Source organism: Lonchura striata, chromosome 29 (assembly GCF_050655825.1).
Source record: "Lonchura striata isolate lonStrDom1 chromosome 29, ASM5065582v1, whole genome shotgun sequence".
In the NCBI taxonomy this organism is placed as follows: Eukaryota; Metazoa; Chordata; class Aves; order Passeriformes; family Estrildidae; genus Lonchura; species Lonchura striata.
The window spans coordinates 5,031,747-5,047,228 of NC_140731.1; positions in this window are offsets into that span (position 1 = coordinate 5,031,747).

Here is a 15,482-nt window from a genome sequence, read left to right on the forward strand (position 1 = left end):
ACTTCGGTGTGGGGTCCATCTTTCGATATAAGGATTCTTTGCAGTGAGGCCCCAGCCCAGGGCCAGGGGCCCCTGGGCACATCCTTTTTCCATTTTCCCTGGGAAAGAAAACTCAGCAGTCCAGGTTCCTGATGTCAGTTTGTAGGGCTCCCTTGGGTGTATCAGGGCAGCACAAGTGTGAGGTGGGGACAATTTCGGTGTGGGGTCCATCCTTCGATATAAGGATTTTTTGTAGTGAGACCCCAGCCCAGGGCCAGAGGCCCCTGAGCACATCCTTTTTCCATTTTCCCTGGGAAAGAAAACTCAGCAGTCCAGGTTCCTGATGTCAGTTTGTAGGGTTCCCTTGGGTCTATCAGGGCAGCACAAGTTTGAGGTGGGGACAACTTCGGTGTGGGGTCCATCCTTCGATATAAGGATTTTTTGCAGTCAGGGCCAGGGGCCCCTGGGCACATCCTTTTTCCATTTTCCCTGGGAAAGAAAACTCAGCAGTCCAGGTTCCTGATGTCAGTTTGTAGGGCTCCCTTGGGTCTATCAGGGCAGCACAAGTTTGAGGTGGGGACAACTTCGGTGTGGGGTCCATGCTTCGATATAAAGATTCTTTGCAGTGAGGCCCCAGCCCAGGGCCAGGGACCCCTGGGCACATCCTTTTTCCATTTTCCCTGGGAAAGAAAACTCAGCAGTCCAGGTTCCTGATGTCAGTTTGTAGGGCTCCCTTGGGTCTATCAGGGCAGCACAAGTTTGAGGTGGGGACAACTTCGGTGTGGGGTCCATCCTTCGATATAAGGATTCTTTGCAATCAGGGCCAGGTGCCTCTGGGCACACCCTTTTATCATTTTCCCTGGGAAAGAAAACTCAGCAGTCCAGGTTCCTGATGTCAGTTTGTAGGGCTCCCTTGGGTGTATCAGGGCAGCACAAGTTAGAGGTGCGGACATCTTCGGTGTGGTGTCCATCCTTCGATATAAGGATTCTTTGCAGAGTGGTACCAGCCAAGGGCCAGGGGACCCTGGGCACATCCTTTTTCCATTTTCCCTGGGAAAGAAACTCAGCAGTCCAGGTTCCTTATGTCAGTTTGTAGGGCTCCCTTGGGTCTATCAGGGCAGCACAAGTTTGAGGTGAGGACATCTTCGGCGCGGCGTCCATCCTTCGATATAAGGATTTTTTGCAGAGAGGCCCCAGCCCAGGCCCAGGGGCCCCTGGGCACATCCTTTTTCCATTTTCCCTGGGAAAGAAAACTCAGCAGTCCAGGTTCCTGATGTCAGTTTGTAGGGCTCCCTTGGGTCTATCAGGGCAGCACAAGTTTGAGGTGGGGACAACTTCGGTGTGGGGTCCATGCTTCGATATAAAGATTCTTTGCAGTGAGGCCCCAGCCCAGGGCCAGGGACCCCTGGGCACATCCTTTTTCCATTTTCCCTGGGAAAGAAAACTCAGCAGTCCAGGTTCCTGATGTCAGTTTGTAGGGCTCCCTTGGGTCTATCAGGGCAGCACAAGTTTGAGGTGGGGACAACTTCGGTGTGGGGTCCATCCTTCGATATAAGGATTCTTTGCAATCAGGGCCAGGTGCCTCTGGGCACACCCTTTTATCATTTTCCCTGGGAAAGAAAACTCAGCAGTCCAGGTTCCTGATGTCAGTTTGTAGGGCTCCCTTGGGTGTATCAGGGCAGCACAAGTTAGAGGTGCGGACATCTTCGGTGTGGTGTCCATCCTTCGATATAAGGATTCTTTGCAGAGTAGTACCAGCCAAGGGCCAGGGGACCCTGGGCACATCCTTTTTCCATTTTCCCTGGGAAAGAAACTCAGCAGTCCAGGTTCCTTATGTCAGTTTGTAGGGCTCCCTTGGGTCTATCAGGGCAGCACAAGTTTGAGGTGAGGACATCTTCGGCGCGGCGTCCATCCTTCGATATAAGGATTTTTTGCAGAGAGGCCCCAGCCCAGGCCCAGGGGCCCCTGGGCACATCCTTTTTCCATTTTCCCTGGGAAAGAAAACTCAGCAGTCCAGGTTCCTGATGTCAGTTTGTAGGGCTCCCTTGGGTCTATCAGGGCAGCACAAATTTGAGGTGGGGACAACTTCGGTGTGGGGTCCATCCTTCGATATAAGGATTTTTTGTAGTGAGGAGCCAGCCCAGGGCCAGGGGCCCCTGGGCACATCCTTTTTCGATTTTCCCTGGGAAAGAAAACTCAGCAGTCCAGGTTCCTGATGTCAGTTTGTAGGGCTCCCTTGGGTCTATTAGGGCAGCACAAGTTTGAGGAGGGGACAACTTCGGTGTGGTGTCCATCCTTCGATATAAGGATTTTTTGCAGTCAGGGCCAGAGGACCCTGGGCACTACATTTTTCCATTTTCCCTGGGAAAGAAAACTCAGCAGTCCAGGTTCCTGATGTCAGTTTGTAGGGCTCCCTTGGGTGTATCAGGGCAGCACAAGTTTGAGGTGAGGACATCTTTGGCGCGGGGTCCATCCTTCGATATAAGGATTCTTTGCAGAGAGGCCCCAGCCCAGGGCCAGGGGACCCTGGGCACATCCTTTTTCCATTTTCCCTGGGAAAGAAAACTCAGCAGTCTAGGTTCCTGATGTCAGTTTGTAGGGTTCCGTTGGGTGTATCAGGGCAGCACAAGTTAGAGGTGGGGACAACTTTGGTGTGGGGTCCATCCTTTGATATAAGGATTTTTTGCAGTCAGGGCCAGGGGCCCCTGGGCACATCCTTTTTCCATTTTCCCTGGGAAAGAAAACTCAGCAGTCCAGGTTCCTGATGTCAGTTTGTAGGGCTCCCTTGGGTGTATCAGGGCAGCACAAGTTTGAGGTGAGGACATCTTTGGCGCGGGGTCCATCCTTCGATATAAGGATTCTTTGCAGAGAGGCCCCAGCCCAGGGCCAGGGGACCCTGGGCACATCCTTTTTCCATTTTCCCTGGGAAAGAAAACTCAGCAGTCTAGGTTCCTGATGTCAGTTTGTAGGGTTCCGTTGGGTGTATCAGGGCAGCACAAGTTAGAGGTGGGGACAACTTTGGTGTGGGGTCCATCCTTTGATATAAGGATTTTTTGCAGTCAGGGCCAGGGGCCCCTGGGCACATCCTTTTTCCATTTTCCCTGGGAAAGAAAACTCAGCAGTCCAGGTTCCTGATGTCAGTTTGTAGGGCTCCCTTGGGTCTATCAGGGCAGCACAAGTTTGAGGTGGGGACAACTTCGGTGTGGGGTCCATCCTTCGATATATGGATTTTTTGCAGTCAGGGCCAGGGGCCCCTGGGCACATCCTTTTTCCATTTTCCCTGGGAATGAAAACTCACCAGTCCAGGTTCATGATGTCAGTTTGTAGGGCTCCTTTTGGTCTCTCAGGGCAGCACAAATTTGAGGTGGGGACAAATTTGGTCTGGGGTACATCCTTCGATATAAGGATTTTTTGTAGTGAGGCCCCAGCCCAGGGCCAGGGGCCCCTGGGCACATCCTTTGGCCATTTTCCCCAGGAAAGAAAACTCACCAGTCCAGGTTCCTGATGTCAGTTTGTAGGGCTCACTTTGGTCTCTCAGGGCACCACAAGTTTGAAGTGGGGACTACTTTGGTCTGGGGTACATCCTTCGATATAAGGATATTTATCAGTCAGGGCCCAGCTCAGGGTATGGGGCCCCTGGGCTCATCCTTTGGCCATTTTCCCTGGGAAAGAAAACTCACCAGTCCAGGTTCCTGATGTCAGTTTGCAGGGCTCCCTTGGGTCTATGAGGGCAGCAGAATTTTGAGGTGGAGACAAATTCGTCCTGCGATCCATCCTTCAATATAAGTCTTTTTTTGCAGTCAGGTGCCAGTCCAGGTCTAAGGGTCCCTGGGCATATCCTTTGGCCATTTTTCCGGGCTATTTTGCAGTCCAGGTTCCTGATGTCAGTTTGTAGGGCTCCCTTGGGTCTATCAGGGCAGCACAGGTTTGAGGTGGGGACAACTTCGGTGTGGGGTCCATCCTTCGATATAAGGATTCTTTGCAGTGAGGCCCCAGCCCAGGGCCAGGGGCCCCTGGGCACACCCTTTTTCCATTTTCCCTGGGAAAGAAAACTCAGCAGTCCAGGTTCCTGATGTCAGTTGGTAGGGCTCCCTTGGGTCTATCAGGGCAGCACAAGTTAGACGTGGGGACAACTTCGGTGTGGGGTCCATCCTTCGATATAAGGATTCTTTGCAGTCAGGGCCAGGGGCCCCTGGGCACACCCTTTTTCCATTTTCCCTGGGAAAGAAAACTCAGCAGTCCATGTTCCTGATGTCAGTTTGTAGGGCTCCCTTGGGTGTATCAGGGCAGCACAAGTGTTAGGTGGGGACAACTTTGGTGTGGGCTCCATCCTTCGATATAAGGATTTTTTGTAGTGAGGCCCCAGCCCAGGGCAAGAGGCCCCTGGGCACATCCTTTTTCCATTTTCCCTGGGAAAGAAAACTCAGCAGTCCAGGTTCCTGATGTCAGTTTGTAGGGTTCCCTTGGGTCTATCAGGGCAGTACAAGTTTGAGGTGGGGACAACTTCGGTGTGGGCTCCATCCTTCGATATAAGGATTTTTTGCAGTCAGGGCCAGGGGCCCCTGGGCACATCCTTTTTCCATTTTCCCTGGGAAAGAAAACTCAGCAGTCCAGGTTCCTGATGTCAGTTTGTAGGGCTCCCTTGGGTCTATCAGGGCAGCATAAGTTTGAGGTGGGGACAACTTCGGTGTGGGGTCCATCCTTCGATATATGGATTTTTTGCAGTCAGGGCCAGGGGCCCCTGGGCACATCCTTTTTCCATTTTCCCTGGGAATGAAAACTCACCAGTCCAGGTTCATGATGTCAGTTTGTAGGGCTCCTTTTGGTCTCTCAGGGCAGCACAAATTTGAGGTGGGGACAAATTTGGTCTGGGGTACATCCTTTGATATAAGGATTTTTTGAAGTGAGGACCCAGCCCAGGGCCAGGTGCCCCTGGGCACATCCTTTGGCCATTTTCCCTAGGAAAGAAAACTCACCAGTCCAGGTTCCTGATGTCAGTTTGTAGGGCTCCTTTTGGTCTCTCAGGGCAGCACAAATTTAAGGTGGGGACAAATTTGGTCTGGGGTACATCCTTCGATATAAGGATTTTTTGCAGTGAGGACCCAGCCCAGGACCAGGGGCTTCTGGGCACATGATTTATTCCTTTCCTTTTGGAAAGAAAACTCAGCAGTCCAGGTTCCTGATGTCAGTTTGTAGGGCTCACTTTGGTGTCTCAGGGCACCACAAGTTTGAAGTGGGGACTACTTTGGTCTGGGGTACATCCTTCGATATAAGGATATTTATCAGTCAGGGCCCAGCTCAGGGTCAGGGGCCCCTGGGCACATCCTTTGGCCATTTTCCCTGGGAAAGAAAACTCACCAGTCCAGGTTCCTGATGTCAGTTTGCAGGGCTCCCTTGGGTCTATCAGGGCAGCAGAATTTTGAGGTGGAGACAAATTCGTCCTGCGATCCATCCTTCAATATAAGTCTTTTTTTGCAGTCAGGTGCCAGTCCAGGTCTGAGGGTCCCTGGGCATACCCTTTGGCCATTTTTCCGGGCTAATTTGCAGTCCAGGTTCCTGATGTCAGTTTGTAGGGCTCCCTTGGGTCTATCAGGGCAGCACAAGTTTGAGGTGGGGACAACTTCGGTGTGGGGTCCATCCTTCGATATAAGGATTCTTTGCAGTGAGGCCCCAGCCCAGGGCCAGGGGCCCCTGGGCACATCCTTTTTCCATTTTCCCTGGGAAAGAAAACTCAGCAGTCTAGGTTCCTGATGTCAGTTGGTAGGGCTCCCTTGGGTCTATCAGGGCAGCACAAGTTTGAGGTGGGGACAACTTCGGTGTGGGGTCCATCCTTCGATATATGGATTTTTTGCAGTCAGGGCCAGGGGCCCCTGGGCACATCCTTTTTCCATTTTCCCTGGGAAAGAAAACTCAGCAGTCCAGGTTCCTGATGTCAGTTTGTGGGGCTCCCTTGGGTCTATCAGGGCAGCACAAGTTTGAGGTGGGGACAAATTCGGTGTGGGCTCCATCCTTCGATATAAGGATTTTTTGCAGTCAGGGACAGGGGCCCCTGGGCACAACCTTTTTACATTTTCCCTGGGAAAGAAAACTCAGCAGTCTAGGTTCCTGATGTCAGTTTGTAGGGCTCCCTTGGGTCTATCAGGGCAGCACAAGTTTGAGGTGGGGACAACTTCGGTGTGGGGTCCATGCTTCGATATAAGGATTCTTTGCAGTGAGGCCCCAGCCCAGGGCCAGGGGCCCCTGGGCACATCCTTTTTCCATTTTCCCTGGGAAAGAAAACTCAGCAGTCCAGGTTCCTGATGTCACTTGGTAGGACTCCCTTGGGTCTATCAGGGCAGCACAAGTGTGAGGTGGGGACAACTTCGGTGTGGGGTCCATCCTTCGATATAAGGATTTTTTGCAGTCAGGGCCAGAGGCCCCTGGGCACAACGTTTTTCCATTTTCCCTGGGAAAGAAAACTCAGCAGTCCAGGTTCGTGATGTCAGTTTGTAGGGCTCCCTTGGGTGTATCAGGGTAGCACAAGTTTGAGGTGAGGACATCTTTGGCGCGGGGTCCATCCTTCGATATAAGGATTCTTTGCAGAGAGGCCCCAGCCCAGGGCCAGGGGACCCTGGGCACATCCTTTTTCCATTTTCCCTGGGAAAGAAAACTCAGCAGTCCAGGTTCCTGATGTCAGTTTGTAGGGTTCCCTTGGGTCTATCAGGGCAGCACAAGTTTGAGGTGGGGACAACTTCGGTGTGGGGTCCATCCTTCGATATAAGGATTTTTTGCAGTCAGGGCCAGGGGCCCCTGGGCACATCCTTTTTCCATTTTCCCTGGGAAAGAAAACTCAGCAGTCCAGGTTCCTGATGTCAGTTTGTAGGGCTCCCTTGGGTGTATCAGGGCAGCACAAGTTTGAGGTGGGGACAACTTCGGTGTGGGGTCCATCCTTCGATATAAGGATTCTTTGCTGCGAGGCCCCAGCCCAGGGCCAGGGGCCCCTGGGCACATCCTTTTTCCATTTTCCCTGGGAAAGAAAACTCAGCAGTCCAGGTTCCTGATGTCAGTTTGTAGGGCTCCCTTGGGTCTATCAGGGCAGCACAAGTTTGAGGTGGGGACAAATTCGGTGCGGGCTCCATCCTTCGATAGAAGGATTTTTTGCAGTCAGGGCCAGGGGCCCCTGGGCACATCCTTTTTCCATTTTCTCTGGGAAAGAAAACTCACCAGTCCAGGTTCCTGATGTCAGTTTGTAGGGCTCCCTTGGGTCTATCAGGGCAGCACAAGTTTGAGGTGGGGACAACTTCGGTGTGGGGTCCATCCTTCAATATAAGGATTTTTTGCAGTCAGGGCCAGGGGCCCCTGGGCACATCCTTTTTCCATTTTCCCTGGGAAAGAAAACTCAGCAGTCCAGGTTCCTGATGTCAGTTTGTAGGGTTCCCTTGGGTCTATCAGGGCAGCAGAAGTTTGAGGTGGGGACAACTTCGGTGTGGGGTCCATCCTTCGATATAAGGATTTTTTGCAGTCAGGGCCAGGGGCCCCTGGGCACATCCTTTTTCCATTTTCCCTGGGAAAGAAAACTCAGCAGTCCAGGTTCCTGATGTCAGTTTGTGGGGCTCCCTTGGGTCTATCAGGGCAGCACAAGTTTGAGGTGGGGACAAATTCGGTGTGGGCTCCATCCTTCGATATAAGGATTTTTTGCAGTCAGGGACAGGGACCCCTGGGCACAACCTTTTTACATTTTCCCTGGGAAAGAAAACTCAGCAGTCTAGGTTCCTGATGTCAGCTTGTTGGGCTCCCTTGGGTCTATCAGGGCAGCACAAGTTTGAGGTGGGGACAACTTCGGTGTGGGGTCCATCCTTCGATATAAGGTTTCTTTGCAGAGAGGCCCCAGCCCAGGGCCAGGGGCCCCTGGGCACATCCTTTTTCCATTTTCCCTGGGAAAGAAAACTCAGCAGTCCAGGTTCCTGATGTCAGTTTGTAGGGCTCCCTTGGGTGTATCAGGGCAGCACAAGTGTGAGGTGGGGACAACTTCGGTGTGGGGTCCATCCTTCGATATAAGGATTTTTTGCAATCAGGGCCATGGGCCCCTGGGCACACCCTTTTATCATTTTCCCTGGGAAAGAAAACTCAGCAGTCCAGGTTCCTGATGTCAGTTCGTAGGGCTCCCTTGGGTCTATCAGGGCAGCACAAGTTTGAGGTGGGGACAACTTCGGTGTGGGGTCCATCCTTCGATATAAGGATTCTTTGCAGAGAGGCTCCAGCCAAGGGCCAGGGGACCCTGGGCACATCCTTTTTCCATTTTCCCTGGGAAAGAAACTCAGCAGTCCAGGTTCCTGATGTCAGTTTGTAGTGCTCCCTTGGGTCTATCAGGGCAGCACAAGTTTGAGGTGGGGACAAATTCGGTGTGGGGTCCATCCTTCGATATAAGGAATTTTTGCAGTCAGGGCCAGGGGCCCCTGGGCACATCCTTTTTCCATTTTCCCTGGGAAAGAAAACTCAGCAGTCCAGGTTCCTGATGTCAGTTTGTAGGGCTCCCTTGGGTCTATCAGGGCAGCACAAGTTTGAGGTGGGGACAACTTCGGTGTGGGGTCCATCCTTCGATATAAGGATTTTTTGCAGTCAGGGCCAGGGGACCCTGGGCACATCCTTTTTCCATTTTCCCTGGGAAAGAAAACTCAGCAGTCCAGGTTCCTGATGTCAGTTTGTAGGGCTCCCTTGCGTCTGTCAGGGCAGCACAAGTTTGAGGTGGGGACAACTTCGGTGTGGGGTCCATCCTTCGATATAAGGATTTTTTGCAGTCAGGGCCAGGGGCCCAGGGCCAGGGGGCCCCTGGACACATCCTTTTTCCATTTTCCCTGGGAAAGAAAACTCAGCAGTCCAGGTTCCTGATGTCAGTTTGTAGGGCTCCCTTGGGTCTATCAGGGCAGCACAAGTTTGAGTTGGGGATGAACTCGGAGTGGGGTCCATCCTTCGATATAAGGATTTTTTGCAGTCAGGGCCAGGGGCCCCTGGGCACATCCTTTTTCCATTTTCCCTGGGAAAGAAAACTCAGCAGTCCAGGTTCCTGATGTCAGTTTGTAGGGCTCCCTTGGGTGTATCAGGGCAGCACAAGTTTGAGGTGGGGACAACTTCGGTGTGGGGTCCATCCTTCGATATAAGGATTTTTTGTAGTGAGGCCACAGCCCAGGGCCAGAGGCCCCTGGGCACATCCTTTTTCCATTTTCCCTGGGAAAGAAAACTCAGCAGTCCAGGTTCCTGATGTCAGTTTGTAGGGCTCCCTTGGGTCTATCAGGGCAGCACAAGTTTGAGGTGGGGACAACTTCGGTGTGGGGTCCATCCTTCGATATAAGGATTTTTTGCAGTCAGGGACAGGGGCCCCTGGGCACATCCTTTTTCCATTTTCCCTGGGAAAGAAAACTCAGCAGTCCAGGTTCCTGATGTCAGTTTGTAGGGTTCCCTTGGGTCTATCAGGGCAGCACAAGTTTGAGGTGGGGACAACTTCGGTGTGGGGTCCATGCTTCGATATAAAGATTCTTTGCAGTGATGTCCCAGCCCAGGGCCAGGAGCCCCTGGGCACATCCTTTTTCCATTTTCCCTGGGAAAGAAAACTCAGCAGTCCAGGTTCCTGATGTCAGTTTGTAGGGCTCCCTTGGATGTATCAGGGCAGCACAAGTTTGAGGTGGGGACAACTTCGGTGTGGGGTCCATCCTTCAATATAAGGATTTTTTGCAGTCAGGGCCAGGGGCCCCTGGGCACATCCTTTTTCCATTTTCCCTGGGAAAGAAAACTCAGCAGTCCAGGTTCCTGATGTCAGTTTGTAGGGTTCCCTTGGGTCTATCAGGGCAGCACAAGTTTGAGGTGGGGACAACTTCGGTGTGGGGTCCATCCTTCGATATAAGGATTTTTTGCAGTCAGGGCCAGGGGCCCCTGGGCACAACCTTTATCCATTTTCCCTGGGAAAGAAAACTCAGCAGTCCAGGTTCCTGATGTTAGTTTGTGGGGCTCCCTTGGGTCTATCAGGGCAGCACAAATTTGAGGTGGGGACAAATTCGGTGTGGGGTCCATCCTTCGATATAAGGATTTTTTGCAGTCAGGGCCAGGGGCCCCTGGGCACAACCTTTTTACATTTTCCCTGGGAAAGAAAACTCAGCAGTCTAGGTTCCTGATGTCAGTTTGTAGGGCTCCCTTGGGTCTATCAGGGCAGCACAAGTTTGAGGTGGGGACAACTTCGGTGTGGGGTCCATCCTTCGATATAAGGATTTTTTGCAGTCAGGGACAGGGGCCCCTGGGCACATCCTTTTTCCATTTTCCCTGGGAAAGAAAACTCAGCAGTCCAGGTTCCTGATGTCAGTTTGTAGGGTTCCCTTGGGTCTATCAGGGCAGCACAAGTTTGAGGTGGGGACAACTTCGGTGTGGGGTCCATGCTTCGATATAAAGATTCTTTGCAGTGATGTCCCAGCCCAGGGCCAGGAGCCCCTGGGCACATCCTTTTTCCATTTTCCCTGGGAAAGAAAACTCAGCAGTCCAGGTTCCTGATGTCAGTTTGTAGGGCTCCCTTGGATGTATCAGGGCAGCACAAGTTTGAGGTGGGGACAACTTCGGTGTGGGGTCCATCCTTCAATATAAGGATTTTTTGCAGTCAGGGCCAGGGGCCCCTGGGCACATCCTTTTTCCATTTTCCCTGGGAAAGAAAACTCAGCAGTCCAGGTTCCTGATGTCAGTTTGTAGGGTTCCCTTGGGTCTATCAGGGCAGCACAAGTTTGAGGTGGGGACAACTTCGGTGTGGGGTCCATCCTTCGATATAAGGATTTTTTGCAGTCAGGGCCAGGGGCCCCTGGGCACAACCTTTATCCATTTTCCCTGGGAAAGAAAACTCAGCAGTCCAGGTTCCTGATGTTAGTTTGTGGGGCTCCCTTGGGTCTATCAGGGCAGCACAAATTTGAGGTGGGGACAAATTCGGTGTGGGCTCCATCCTTCGATATAAGGATTTTTTGCAGTCAGGGCCAGGGGCCCCTGGGCACAACCTTTTTACATTTTCCCTGGGAAAGAAAACTCAGCAGTCTAGGTTCCTGATGTCAGTTTGTAGGGCTCCCTTGGGTCTATCAGGGCAGCACAAGTTTGAGGTGGGGACAACTTCGGTGTGGGGTCCATCCTTCGATATAAGGATTCTTTGCAGTGAGGCCCCAGCCCAGGGCCAGGGGCCCCTGGGCACATCCTTTTTCCATTTTCCCTGGGAAAGAAAACTCAGCAGTCCAGGTTCCTGATGTCAGTTTGTAGGGCTCCCTTGGGTGTATCAGGGCAGCACAAGTTTGAGGTGGGGACAACTTCGGTGTGGGGTCCATCCTTCGATATAAGGATTTTTTGCAATCAGGGCCATGGGCCCCTGGGCACACCCTTTTATCATTTTCCCTGGGAAAGAAAACTCAGCAGTCCAGGTTCCTGATGTCAGTTCGTAGGGCTCCCTTGGGTCTATCAGGGCAGCACAAGTTAGATGTGCGGACATCTTCGGTGTGGTGTCCATCCTTCGATATAAGGATTCTTTGCAGAGAGGCTCCAGCCAAGGGCCAGGGGCCCCTGGACACATCCTTTTTCCATTTTCCCTGGGAAAGAAAACTCAGCAGTCCAGGTTCCTGATGTCAGTTTGTAGGGCTCCCTTGGGTCTATCAGGGCAGCACAAGTTTGAGGTGGGGATGAACTCGGTGTGGGGTACATCCTTCGATATAAGGATTTTTTGCAGTCAGGGCCAGGGGCCCCTGGGCACATCCTTTTTCCATTTTCCCTGGGAAAGAAAACTCAGCAGTCCAGGTTCCTGATGTCAGTTTGTAGGGTTCCCTTGGGTGTATTAGGGCAGCACATGTTTGAGGTGGGGACAACTTCGGTCTGGGGTCCATCCTTCGATATAAGGATTTTTTGCAGTCAGGGCCAGGGGCCCCTGGGCACATCCTTTTTCCATTTTCCCTGGGAAAGAAAACTCAGCAGTCCAGGTTCCTGATGTCAGTTTGTAGGGTTCCCATGGGTCTATCAGGGCAGCACAAGTTTGAGGTGGGGACAACTTCGGTGTGGGGTCCATCCTTCGATAGAAGGATTTTTTGTAGTGAGGCCCCAGCCCAGGGCCAGGGGCCCCTGGGCACATCCTTTTTCGATTTTCCCTGGGAAAGAAAACTCAGCAGTCCAGGTTCCTGATGTCAGTTTGTAGGGCTCCCTTGGGTCTATCAGGGCAGCACAAGTTTGATGTGGGGACAACTTCGGTGTGGGGTCCATCCTTCGATATATGGTTTTTTTGCAGTCAGGGCCAGGGGCCCCTGGGCACATCCTTTTTCTATTTTCCCTGGGAATGAAAACTCACCAGTCCAGGTTCATGATGTCAGTTTGTAGGGCTCCTTTTGGTCTCTCAGGGCAGCACAAATTTGAGGTGGGTTCAAATTTGGTCTGGGGTACATCCTTTGATATAAGGATTTTTTGAAGTGAGGTCCCAGCCCAGGGCCAGGGGCCCCTGGGCACATCCTTTGGCCATTTTCACTAGGAAAGAAAACTCACCAGTCCAGGTTCCTGATGTCAGTTTGTAGGGCTCCCTTTGGTCTCTCAGGGCAGCACAAATTTGAGGTGGGGACAAATTTGGTCTGGGGTACATCCTTTGATATAAGGATTTTTTGCAGTGAGGACCTAGCCCAGGACCAGGGGCTTCTGGGCACATGCTTTATTCCTTTCCTTTTGGAAAGAAAACTCAGCAGTCCAGGTTCCTGATGTCAGTTTGTAGGGCTCACTTTGGTGTCTCAGGGCACCACAAGTTTGAAGTGGGGACTACTTTGTTCTGGGGTACATCCTTCGATATAAGGATATTTATCAGTCAGGGCCCAGCTCAGGGTCAGGGGCCCCTGGGCACATCCTTTGGCCATTTTCCCTGGGAAAGAAAACTCACCAGTCCAGGTTCCTGATGTCAGTTTGCAGGGCTACCTTGGGTCTATGAGGGCAGCAGAATTTTGAGGTGGAGACAAATTCGTCCTGCGATCCATCCTTCAATATAAGTCTTTTTTTGCAGTCAGGTGCCAGTCCTGGTCTAAGGGTCCCTGGGCATACCCTTTGGCCATTTTTCCGGGCTATTTTGCAGTCCAGGTTCCTGATGTCAGTTTGTAGGGCTCCCTTGGGTCTATCAGGGCAGCACAAGTTTGAGGTGGGGACAACTTCGGTGTGGGGTCCATCCTTCGATATAAGGATTCTTTGCAGTGAGGCCCCAGCCCAGGGCCAGGGGCCCCTGTGCACATCCTTTTTCCATTTTCCCTGGGAAAGAAAACTCAGCAGTCCAGGTTCCTGATGTCAGTTTGTAGGGCTCCCTTGGGTCTATCAGGGCAGCACAAGTTTGAGGTGGGGACAACTTCGGTGTGGGGTCCATCCTTCGATATAAGGATTTTTTGCAGTCAGGGCCAGGGGCCCGTGGGCACACCCTTTTTCCATTTTCCCTGGGAAAGAAAACTCAGCAGTCCATGTTCCTGATGTCAGTTTGTAGGGCTCCCTTGGGTGTATCAGGGCAGCACAAGTGTGAGGTGGGGACAACTTCGGTGTGGGGTCCATCCTTCGATATAAGGATTTTTTGTAGTGAGGCCCCAGCCGAGGGCCAGAGGCCCCTGGGCATATCCTTTTTCCATTTTCCCTGAGAATGAAAACTCAGCAGTCCAGGTTCCTGATGTCAGTTTGTAGGGTTCCCTTCGGTCTATCAGGGCAGCACAAGTTTGAGGTGGGGACAACTTCGGTGTGGGGTCCATCCTTCGATATAAGGATTTTTTGCAGTCAGGGCCAGGGGCCCCTGGGCACATCCTTTTTCCATTTTCCCTGGGAAAGAAAACTCAGCAGTCCAGGTTCCTGATGTCAGTTTGTAGGGCTCCCTTGGGTGTATCAGGGCAGCACAAGTTTGAGGTGGGGACAACTTCGGTGTTGTCTCCATCCTTCGATATAAGGATTTTTTGCAGTCAGGGCCAGGGGCCCCTGGGCACAACCTTTTTACATTTTCCCTGGGAAAGAAAACTCAGCAGTCCAGGTTCCTGATGTCAGTTTGTAGGGTTCCCTTGGGTGTATTAGGGCAGCACATGTTTGAGGTGGGGACAACTTCGGTCTGGGGTCCATCCTTCGATATAAGGATTTTTTGCAGTCAGGGCCAGGGGCCCCTGGGCACATCCTTTTTCCATTTTCCCTGGGAAAGAAAACTCAGCAGTCCAGGTTCCTGATGTCAGTTTGTAGGGCTCCCTTGGGTCTATCAGGGCAGCACAAGTTTGAGGTGGGGACAACTTCGGTGTGGGGTCCATCCTTCGATATAAGGATTTTTTGTAGTGAGGCCACAGCCCAGGGCCAGAGGCCCCTGGGCACATCCTTTTTCCATTTTCCCTGGGAAAGAAAACTCAGCAGTCCAGGTTCCTGATGTCAGTTTGTAGGGCTCCCTTGGGTGTATCAGGGCAGCACAAGTTTGAGGTGGGGACAACTTCGGTGTGGGGTCCATCCTTCGATATAAGGATTTTTTGCAGTCAGGGACAGGGGCCCCTGGGCACATCCTTTTTCCATTTTGTCTGGGAAAGAAAACTCAGCAGTCCAGGTTCCTGATGTCAGTTTGTAGGGTTCCCTTGGGTCTATCAGGGCAGCACAAGTTTGAGGTGGGGACAACTTCGGTGTGGGGTCCATCCTTCGATAGAAGGATTTTTTGTAGTGAGGCCCCAGCCCAGGGCCAGGGGCCCCTGGGCACATCCTTTTTCGATTTTCCCTGGGAAAGAAAACTCAGCAGTCCAGGTTCCTGATGTCAGTTTGTAGGGCTCCCTTGGGTCTATCAGGGCAGCACAAGTTTGAGGTGGGGACAACTTCGGTGTGGGGTCCATCCTTCGATATATGGATTTTTTGCAGTCAGGGCCAGGGGCCCCTGGGCACATCCTTTTTCTATTTTCCCTGGGAATGAAAACTCACCAGTCCAGGTTCATGATGTCAGTTTGTAGGGCTCCTTTTGGTCTCTCAGGGCAGCACAAATTTGAGGTGGGTTCAAATTTGGTCTGGGGTACATCCTTTGATATATGGATTTTTTGAAGTGAGGCCCCAGCCCAGGGCCAGGGGCCCCTGGGCACATCCTTTGGCCATTTTCCCTAGGAAAGAAAACTCACCAGTCCAGGTTCCTGATGTCAGTTTGTAGGGCTCCCTTTGGTCTCTCAGGGCAGCACAAATTTGAGGTGGGGACAAATTTGGTCTGGGGTACATCCTTTGATATAAGGATTTTTTGCAGTGAGGACCTAGCCCAGGACCAGGGGCTTCTGGGCACATGCTTTATTCCTTTCCTTTTGGAAAGAAAACTCAGCAGTCCAGGTTCCTGATGTCAGTTTGTAGGGCTCACTTTGGTGTCTCAGGGCACCACAAGTTTGAAGTCGGGACTACCTTGTTCTGGGGTACATCCTTCGATATAAGGATATTTATCAGTCAGGGCCCAGCTCAGGGTCAGGGGCCCCTGGGCACATCCTTTGGCCATTTTCCCTGGGAAAGAAAACTCACCAGTCCAG